At 35.2% G+C, this 8,862-nt stretch overlaps 1 long non-coding RNA gene across 5 annotated transcripts; it reads left to right on the top strand.

Moving 5' to 3' along the window:
- Positions 1-870: 870 nt before the first annotated feature.
- Positions 871-4,174, top strand: LOC110785284 (uncharacterized). 5 transcript variants are annotated; one of them, XR_008932980.1, is made up of 4 exons: positions 872-1,073; positions 1,223-1,268; positions 2,260-2,380; positions 3,171-4,173. It is a non-coding gene; the product is annotated as an uncharacterized lncRNA (long non-coding RNA). The 5 variants fall into 5 exon arrangements; XR_002532572.2 differs by having other exon boundaries at positions 873-1,073; positions 2,260-3,336; positions 3,855-4,174; XR_008932981.1 differs by having other exon boundaries at positions 871-1,073; positions 1,229-1,268; positions 2,260-4,173.
- The last annotated feature ends 4,688 nt before the right edge of the window (positions 4,175-8,862 follow it).

Raw genomic sequence — 8,862 nt, 5'->3', positions numbered from 1 at the left:
ATTTTGGGTCAAGTATCCGTGTTATGATTTTCTTATATATTTCTTTTAATCTACGAGGTATTTCCTATTTAATTAGGATGATGCATGATATACAAACTAGTAAAATATAATTAGAAAATCTCCCCCCCACCTGTTTATTTTTCCCTTCCATACATTCACAGTCTTTGATTTAGATGAATTATTCATTTCTTTTATCAAAATGTAAAGGATTCCCTCCCTATATATATCCAGTCATTTATGGTCAAATAGACATCCATAAATTTAAATGTTCAATCAGGACATAAGTTATGAACCTTTCATATAAATGTGTAATACTAGTATCAAATACACAATATAATTTACAATCCAAGTATCTAGGAGGGAATGAATATGGATTAGTGTATTTAGTTTTATAGCTTAAAATAACACCACGCCAATAATGTAACGTTATTGTAACATAAAGTTAAAATTTAAGTTCCTTGAATAGGTAAGGAACTTAAATCTTAAGAAAAGTCGTTGAATTGATCGAATATTCCTTGGTTAGTTTGCGGGGATTTTAACACTACTACAAAATAGGGAATAGAGAACGCTAAATAGAGAACTGTTAAGTTTGCTAAACGTTGTCTAGGAGTATAGAGAACGCATTTCTCTCATAACAGTTGTGTGAAGAAAAAAAATAGAGAACAGTTACCTTACCTGACCATCTTGTATTCTTTACCATATCAAAAATAATTAATTAAATTCAAAATAATTAATAGAATAGAAAGTTATGTCCAATGTAACTGTCTAATATTCTTTTAAAAAATTATTTTACAATAAAAAAAACCTTTAATATAAAACATTTTTTTAATTGGGTAAGACCATTTTTTTGCATAAATACAAATTAAAAAATTTAAAAGGAAAAAAAACCAAAAGAATATGTTTACCCTCAACCTACTGGAGAATGTTAGTCCCGCAGAAACCCACAGAGGCAACTCTCCACCGCTGCTACGCATCTGCACCATCTGCACCATCTGCACCACCGATACTCATCTGCCCACCGCTGCTTCTGACTGCTTGCCAACCTCCGGTGGGCAAAAACTTCCAAATCTGAGGTTTGTGTGGTTATTTTTTTTCTTACTATTAGTTTCGTTTTCTTTCCGTCTTCAATTTGAGTTCATCAGTTTAATTGTAACTTTTAGATTCCCTAATATAATCTTCTGTTCTCTAATCTAAAGAAAACCGATATTTTTTCGATTTTAAGGTGAAGTTGATGATGGTTGATTGCGGCTAACCCTAGAAATTCTTGGGTAATTTCTTTGTATTCTGTTCATCACTTCTAAATTTTGTCAAGAAATTCGATTACTTGTTTAGTTTATTATTTTTCTTTGTCCTGGGGTGAATTTGTTTCCCCATTCGTATCATGTTCTTAGTCCAGGGTTTGTTCAATTAGACATTTTTTTGGGGTTTTAGGGTTTATATTTAATTGGTTTTTTGAATTTAGAGGATCAATTATGACTTTATTGAAGTTTCAAAATTTTAATTTTGAATACTATTTTTTCTCTTTTTTAATGGCATTAAATATCAGATTGAATTACAGAGTGTTTTGCATCAACTCTTCTTCATCTCCTTTTGTGCCTTGAAGTCTCATAGTTGTTTGGATGGTATAGAAGATTAGTTATAAGGATTTGGTCTGCTTTTTTTATCCCTTCCTTTCCTATGGGTGTAAACCATGAGTCTCAAAGTTAATAAGTCATAGAACAAAATCATAGACCAAAATAATTAAGCTAGTAATTCAAGTGGCCTGACCTCAAACCAAGTTACACTTTGTAATTAATTTAGACCTTCAATAACTGAATGTTATTTCTCTTTTGTTGTCACCTTTCAGTCAGTTTCATCTTATAGCAGGCCTCTTGATTAAAGTTAATACTCTTGGATAGTGATTTTATATTGACTACAGAATCATTTGATTTAGTTTTTTGTGCTGGGAGATATACACTTCTCTATAAGTTGGAGATGCTATTGTTGACGAGCTGATGTGTTTTGTTCTCTTTGATTTCCCGTTCTTTGTTTCTTGGATGATGTTCCTATGATTGTATGTATGTTTAGGATATATTATAACTTCATTCTGCCTAAAATAAGCCTAGATTTGAATAATCTATTACAAGTTTGGAAAAATCTTTGCTTATTTGGATTTATTCGGGGTATTCTGAGAATTGATCTAGCTAAGGACCTCTGTACCCAAGGCGAGAAAGCCGAGAATCATACCTCGGCTAAATGTAATATTTTTTCTGCTTATAGGCACTGAAATCTTGATCATTTGTTATTGGATATTCCTGGACATACTCGCAGTACTTGGTTTATTATGTTGCTAGATACAGTGGATGGACTCCAAAATTCTTGCTCTGTTGTTACCTCTAAGGTTAGTTCCCTGGAAGTTTATTTAAAATTTTATGAGAATAAGTTTTGTATTATTATGAATCTCTAATCAAGCCTCAGGGCATTCAACTCTCTGCCCTCGTCTCTCACACGCAAGTATATACCAAACACCAAATTCCCTCTCATTGTGCAACGTGCTCTAATTTCTTTTTTAATATATCTGGACTTATTATCTATATATTTGGTGTAGGGTTAACTTATTTTAGTTGTTGGATTTTACAATCCTGCTATGATGTTTCTCATAACTGCAAGTTTAGTTCTCCTGCGATTAATTTCTAGATATGCCTAACAAGTAACAATTCCAAGTTGGAAGCCTTCAGTTTTGACCACAAGATTAGAATGACCTGGAAAATAAACAGCTAGGTTCAGTTGTGCTATTCAACCAAAAACAAGATCAGGTCTGAATTTCCTGAGTGTGAATTTTCAGCTGCTGAATATGTGCAAAGATTGTTTGTCCGTGTTTGTCTTGCTAGCTTATTATATCTATATAGTTTTTGCTGAGTTGTAAGTTGTAACATTGTTTCCTTTAGTCATCATTTTAAGTTGTGATCCCCTGTAGCCTTAGAATTGATTACGCTCAAATGATGTGATGCTAGGAGGTTCACCTATTTACTTACCCAATACGTAAGTAAAGTTTGAAAACCCCCTTCTTTTTTTATATTTTCATAAAACTCCCAACATCCTTTTGGAACCTTATTGCAACATCATTCCATAGCTTGGGTGTGTCTTTATGACACTAAGACATATCTTCTCAGTTATGGTCCCGTGTTTAGTTGACAGGGCATGCGTTAATGTGCACTGACACTTGGTGCCACGTGGGCACTGGCCAGTGTGCCCACTCACCTGTTAGATTTCCTAATTGTCATCATAAGCCCATTCAGGTTAGTATTATTAGACGATCGGGCGGATTCGGAGTTTGCTCATCATAAGCCCATTCAGGTTAGTTGCCTTAGCTGTCTGTTATTTATTGAAAGGAAATTCTAATTGTTATTTGTTACTGGGAAAAACACTTTGGCCGTGCCCTACTTCCCATGTCGATAATATGTGATGACTGATGAGGATATTGTTACAAAATAACCAAGTATTAAATATTCAAATCAACAAAACTGAACAATATTCAGATCAACCTTTCATATGTTTATGATCTATACTTTCTTGTGTAAGTTAATGATGTTTACTTTGAAATTACCAAGTACTGCTATTGATGAAAAATCTTTCGGCCCATTTTCTTAGCCCTGAATTTGAGGAATATGTAAATGCATTTTGTCAAACATTAGTTAATTTTCATTGTGGTACTATATCGCCTGTATGGCATGGTCTTTGCAATTTCAGTTCTGGTGATGTTGTCAGCCTACATTGCACATGAATTATCTAGTATTTACATGATCCAAACTAATACTTTGCTATTAAAATCTTAAATGACTTACTTCGTTTTTGTGTGCTTTTTTTTGAAACAGAACCTTGGTGGCTTTTATGTTCCATTGATGACAAGCTTGGCTGTGATGTATTACAAATTTCAGGGAATTGCAGAGTGCAAGATGAAGTTCCTCCAATGGCGCGAACACTAACTTTTTGCTGCTCCTACTGATGTGCATGCTCATTCAAGAACACCACAAGCTGCATTTTTTTCTTGATTAATGAACCTGTACGAAGAATAGAGTAAATGCATAGGATTAATTGGAAAACGTACGTTATTTTTTAATATATTTAATGCTTGTTTATGCAAAAAAAAATTATATATTTTTTTTAAAAAAAAGGGTGGAATAGAGGACGGTTATCTCAGAAAACCGTCCTCTATGTTTATATAAAAAATGAAGAATAGAGTACGCTTATCTAAGCAAGATGTCATCTATTCAAATAAATATATAACAGTAAGTGCCTCAACTGTTCTCTATTCCTTTTATATTTTCTAATTTAAGGAAAGGGAATAGAGAACGGTTAGCTAAGACCATCGTACTCTATTTATATGTATATAGAACGCCTATCCCAACCGTCCTCTAAGCTATAGAGATCGCTTAGCAGGAGAACGGTCCTCAGGCGTCCTCTAAAGCCTATTTCAACAGTTCTCTATTCCATTTTTTGTAGTAGTGTAATAACCCCCTGTATCCCCAAGATCGAGTTGGTTCTACTGTTGGGTTATATGAAATTGCAGGGTTTCGTAACTGTGTGGAATTATATGGTTAATTTGGTGAATATAAAATCTACTAGCTATTTTTGTACCTAGAATGATAAGCAAGATGGAGGGGGGGGGGGGAATAGAGTTTTTTACAAGCTAGATAGAATGACGGGGAATAATAAATTGCTTAAACTCTTTATTGAAGGCATCGCCCATTTTCTTTCCTAGTAGTTTTTTTTATTGCACTCCTAATGTTTTGATCACTCAGGTTAACGCTTTAAACCCGATCAACATGCGACCAGATCTGATTCCACGAGTTCCAAGCGAGGTAAAGATTCAACCCTTACAGTTCGAAACTCAAGGACGAGACATGGGAAAGGCGTTTTGCCATACAATAACTTACGTAACTCAGAAGGAAGTAGTAAGGGTGCAAGTGCAGGGAGATATTACCAAAATTTACTGGACAATGAGGATATTCACATACGTAACTCCGATTCGATTGGAGGACGTCGGAATGATGAGAGTATCTGAACATTGGCGGGATTGGGAGGAGTACTTTCGGCCTCCGGCACCGGGATCGGGGGAGGTATCTAGTGTGTGGTTGGAGCGTCCTATTCTAAGTCTATATATGAAGATTTGTGTTTGGAATGTAAGGGGGGCGTTGAAGGATGACTTTATTCCTCATGCTTGGGAGATAATTGATGATCAACACCCGTCGATTCTCATACTATTGGAGACAAAAAGTGATGATCACCGGGCAAGGGAAGTTATGAGGGATCTCCGGTTTGATGCATATAAGGTGGTTTCTCAAGTGGAAAGGCGGGGTAGAATATGGTTATTTTGGAAGCAAACCGTGAATTTGATTCTCTTCACAGCTGATACTAATCAATTTCACGTTTTGTTTCACTTCAAAAATATTAAACTAGAAGTTCTGGTGACGAGTATGCATGCTCCAAGTTCTCCGGGTCCAAGACACCAATTTTGGAGAGAGGTGAAGGATAACCTTCCGCTGCCAGATACTCCATGGTTGGTGGTTGGAGATATGAATGAGGTCACTTCTCAAGCAGAGAAAATGGGAGGTCGTCCTTTAAGACCGGGTCAATGCAAAGACTTGAACAATTTCACAGATGTAGCGGGTCTAGTGGATGTGGGCAACAACAGGTGCCCTTACACATGGACTAACTCAAGGGAGGGTTTGCACTTAATCAGGGAAAGGCTTGATCGTGCGATGGTGAATTCCCCATGGAGGCAAGTTTTCCCGCATACCAAGGTACACCATCTTCCTCGTACTCACTCTGATTATTCACCTTTATTGATTTCACTTAATAATGATATTGTGAAGGGTCCTTTCCATTTAGATGTAAAGATGTGTGGATGGAACACCCACAATTTTGGGTTTTTTTTTGTGAATAATTGGTTGAGTAATAGGAATGAATTTTTGGTGGGTAGAACTTGATTTTTGAAAAATGTAAAGAATTGGGATAATAATGTTTTTGGGAATTTAAAGAATAAAAAAAACAACTACTAGAAAGACTGAATGGGATCCAAATTGCTTTAGCTAAGAATCATAATACTTTTCTTTATAATTTGGAGAAAGATTTACTCCGGGAATTAAAAGGAATTTTCAATAAGGAACGACTAATTTGGGAGCAAAAAGCTAGAATAAATTGGAGAAAATATGGAGATTATAATACTAGGTATATCCACATGTTAGCCACTGTTAGAAAAAGTAGGGGTAAGGTGCCTGCTCTTAAGAATGAAGTAGGGGAGTGGATTACTAAACCGGATGATCTAAAAATATGGTTGTTCATTTCTTTAGCAAAATTTTCGCAACACAAAGATGAAAAGTAACTGGAAGGCTATAGAAGTAAGCAATATTTTGTATTGATGAAACGGATTTGGGAAGTTTGACTAAACCAATAAATAAGGAGGAGGTTAAGCATAATCTTTTCCAAATGGACCCTATTAAAAGCCCAGGGCTGGATGGGATCCAACTAGTGTTTTCCCAGAAATATTGGGAGGATTTAGGAGATTGCTTAACTAATTTTTGTGTTAAGTGTTTTACTACTGCTTCTATTCCTCATTCTATTAATGAGTCCTACATTACCTTGATCCCTAAGACAGATGCACCTGAATCAATGTCAGATTTTAGGCCTATAGGGCTTTGCAATTAATATGATTTATAAATTGATAACTAAACTATTTCCAGGAGAATTCGCCCAATTTTGTCGAAAATAATAAGTCCCCTTTAGTCTAGACTTATTAAAGACTGGGGAATTGAAGACAATGTTATCGTAGTTAAGGAAGTATCCCATTTATTCCATAAGTGTCGAAAAGGAAAAAACATCATGGCTTTAAAATTGGATCTCACCAAAGCATATGACACTCTAGAATGGAGTTTTATTCGTGAAACTCTAATTCATTATTAGTTTCCAGAACAGATAACAAATCTAATAATGAGTTGCATTTGTTCCTCAAATATAACAGTTCTTTGGAACGGAGAGATTAAAAATAATTTCACCCCGGCAAGAGGAATTCGTCAGGGTGACCCCTTATCCTCGTACATTTTTGTACTTTGTTTGGATAGACTATCCACTATGATTGAGCAACAAGTTCAAAGAGGTTTATGGAAACCTCTTCGTATTACTAAAAATATTAATTTATCCCACGTGTTTTATGCGGATGATGTTTTCTTGTTTGGTAGTGCCACTACGGATAATATGACTAATATCATGAAAACTCTTACTAAATTTAGCTCTATTTCGGGATTACAAATTAATATGAGAAAATCCTCCCTTATTTTCCCTCTTCATATGAGTCATGTAGTGCGTAACTCTATTGCGTCTATTTATGGGTTCACTCAGACTTCGACCTTTGGGAAATACATAGAAGTAGATATAAGGCTAAACAAATCAAAGATTGCAAATTTCATGGGTCTTTTAATTTAGACAAAACTTTTGATAGAATTCGCAGGTGGCAAGAAAAACTGTTAAATATGGCTGGTAGATAATTAAATTAGTTTTAAACACTTATCCTTTGTATTCTGTGCAAACTTATGTTCTCCCTATAAAATTTATTAAATTAAGTGAACAACGAAGTAGGAAATTCCTTTGGAATAAAGTGGATAGAAGTAGGTACATTGCCCGCACTTCTTGGTCTAATATCACTAGGACTTTGGGACTAGGGGGGCTAGGTATTAGGAGATTAAGAGATTGGAATATCGCTTTTATGGCTAAGTTAGGATGGAAATTGTTAACAGGTCAGGATAAGTTATGGATTAAAATTTTTTAAGAAAAATACTTAAGGAGAACCACTTTCTTTGACTGCAATCCAGGGGCTCATCAATCACCTATGTGGCGGGATATTCTTAAAGGTAGGCATTTACTCTCTAAGGGTTTAATTGCGGGGATAGGGAATGGGGAATCAACTTCGTTATGGTATCATCATTGTGTGGGCCCGGAGCCACTTTATAAATTGACTTCTAAAGATATCCCGGACAGAATTAGTCACTGGTTTGTAAAGGATATTATTAAGGATGGCTCTTGGAATATTGATAAAATAAAGGATTACCTTCCCACGCACATTTGTAATCTGATTAAAAGCACACCGCTCTCCCAATACCGAAACACTCAAGATTACATTAGATGGACCTATAGCAAGAATGGTATTTTCAATACAAAATCTTCTTATTCTCTTTAAACAAATTCTACTTCTACTAACCACTCCACCCCCTCTACAGTTAATTGGAAATCCTTATGGAAAATTAAATCCCCTTTTAAATACAAAATGCTATTGTGGAATTGTTGTAATGAGATTCTACCTGTGGCTCAAAAGCTTTGTTATATCTTGGATTTTATTTCCCCAATTTGTGTGAGGTGCCACAATAACCCAGAAAGTCATTTGCATCTTTTTAGAGACTGTTGGGAATCACCAATAATATGGAATTACATATTTCAAAGAGTTAATTTTGCTTCCACTATAGATTTGACAAAGTTTTTTAACACGAATTGGAGGAATTGGTTGTCTTATAATTTGTCCCAAGCCCATAATTGGAAATCCTTGTTTAGTATAGCAATTTGGCATATCTGGATTGCTAGAAACAAAGTAGTATTCGATTTAAAGATGACTAAACCCTTCTCTATTTATAATACTTTGTTCATGGATCACTCTTCCACTTCTCATATTCTTCAGGGGAAAGGGAAAGAAGTTTCTAATGGATCAAAACCAACTTGGTTCCCACCTTCTTTTGATTACTTGAAGCTAAATGTTGATGGTAGTTGGAAAGAACAAAATGAAGCATAGGGGGGATGTGTTCAGGGGGGTCTCTAGGAATTGGTATAAGGGCTTCT

This window comes from Spinacia oleracea, chromosome 4, assembly GCF_020520425.1.
Source record: "Spinacia oleracea cultivar Varoflay chromosome 4, BTI_SOV_V1, whole genome shotgun sequence".
NCBI lineage: Eukaryota > Viridiplantae > Streptophyta > Magnoliopsida > Caryophyllales > Amaranthaceae > Spinacia > Spinacia oleracea.
This window is presented reverse-complemented; position numbering and strand designations above follow the sequence as displayed.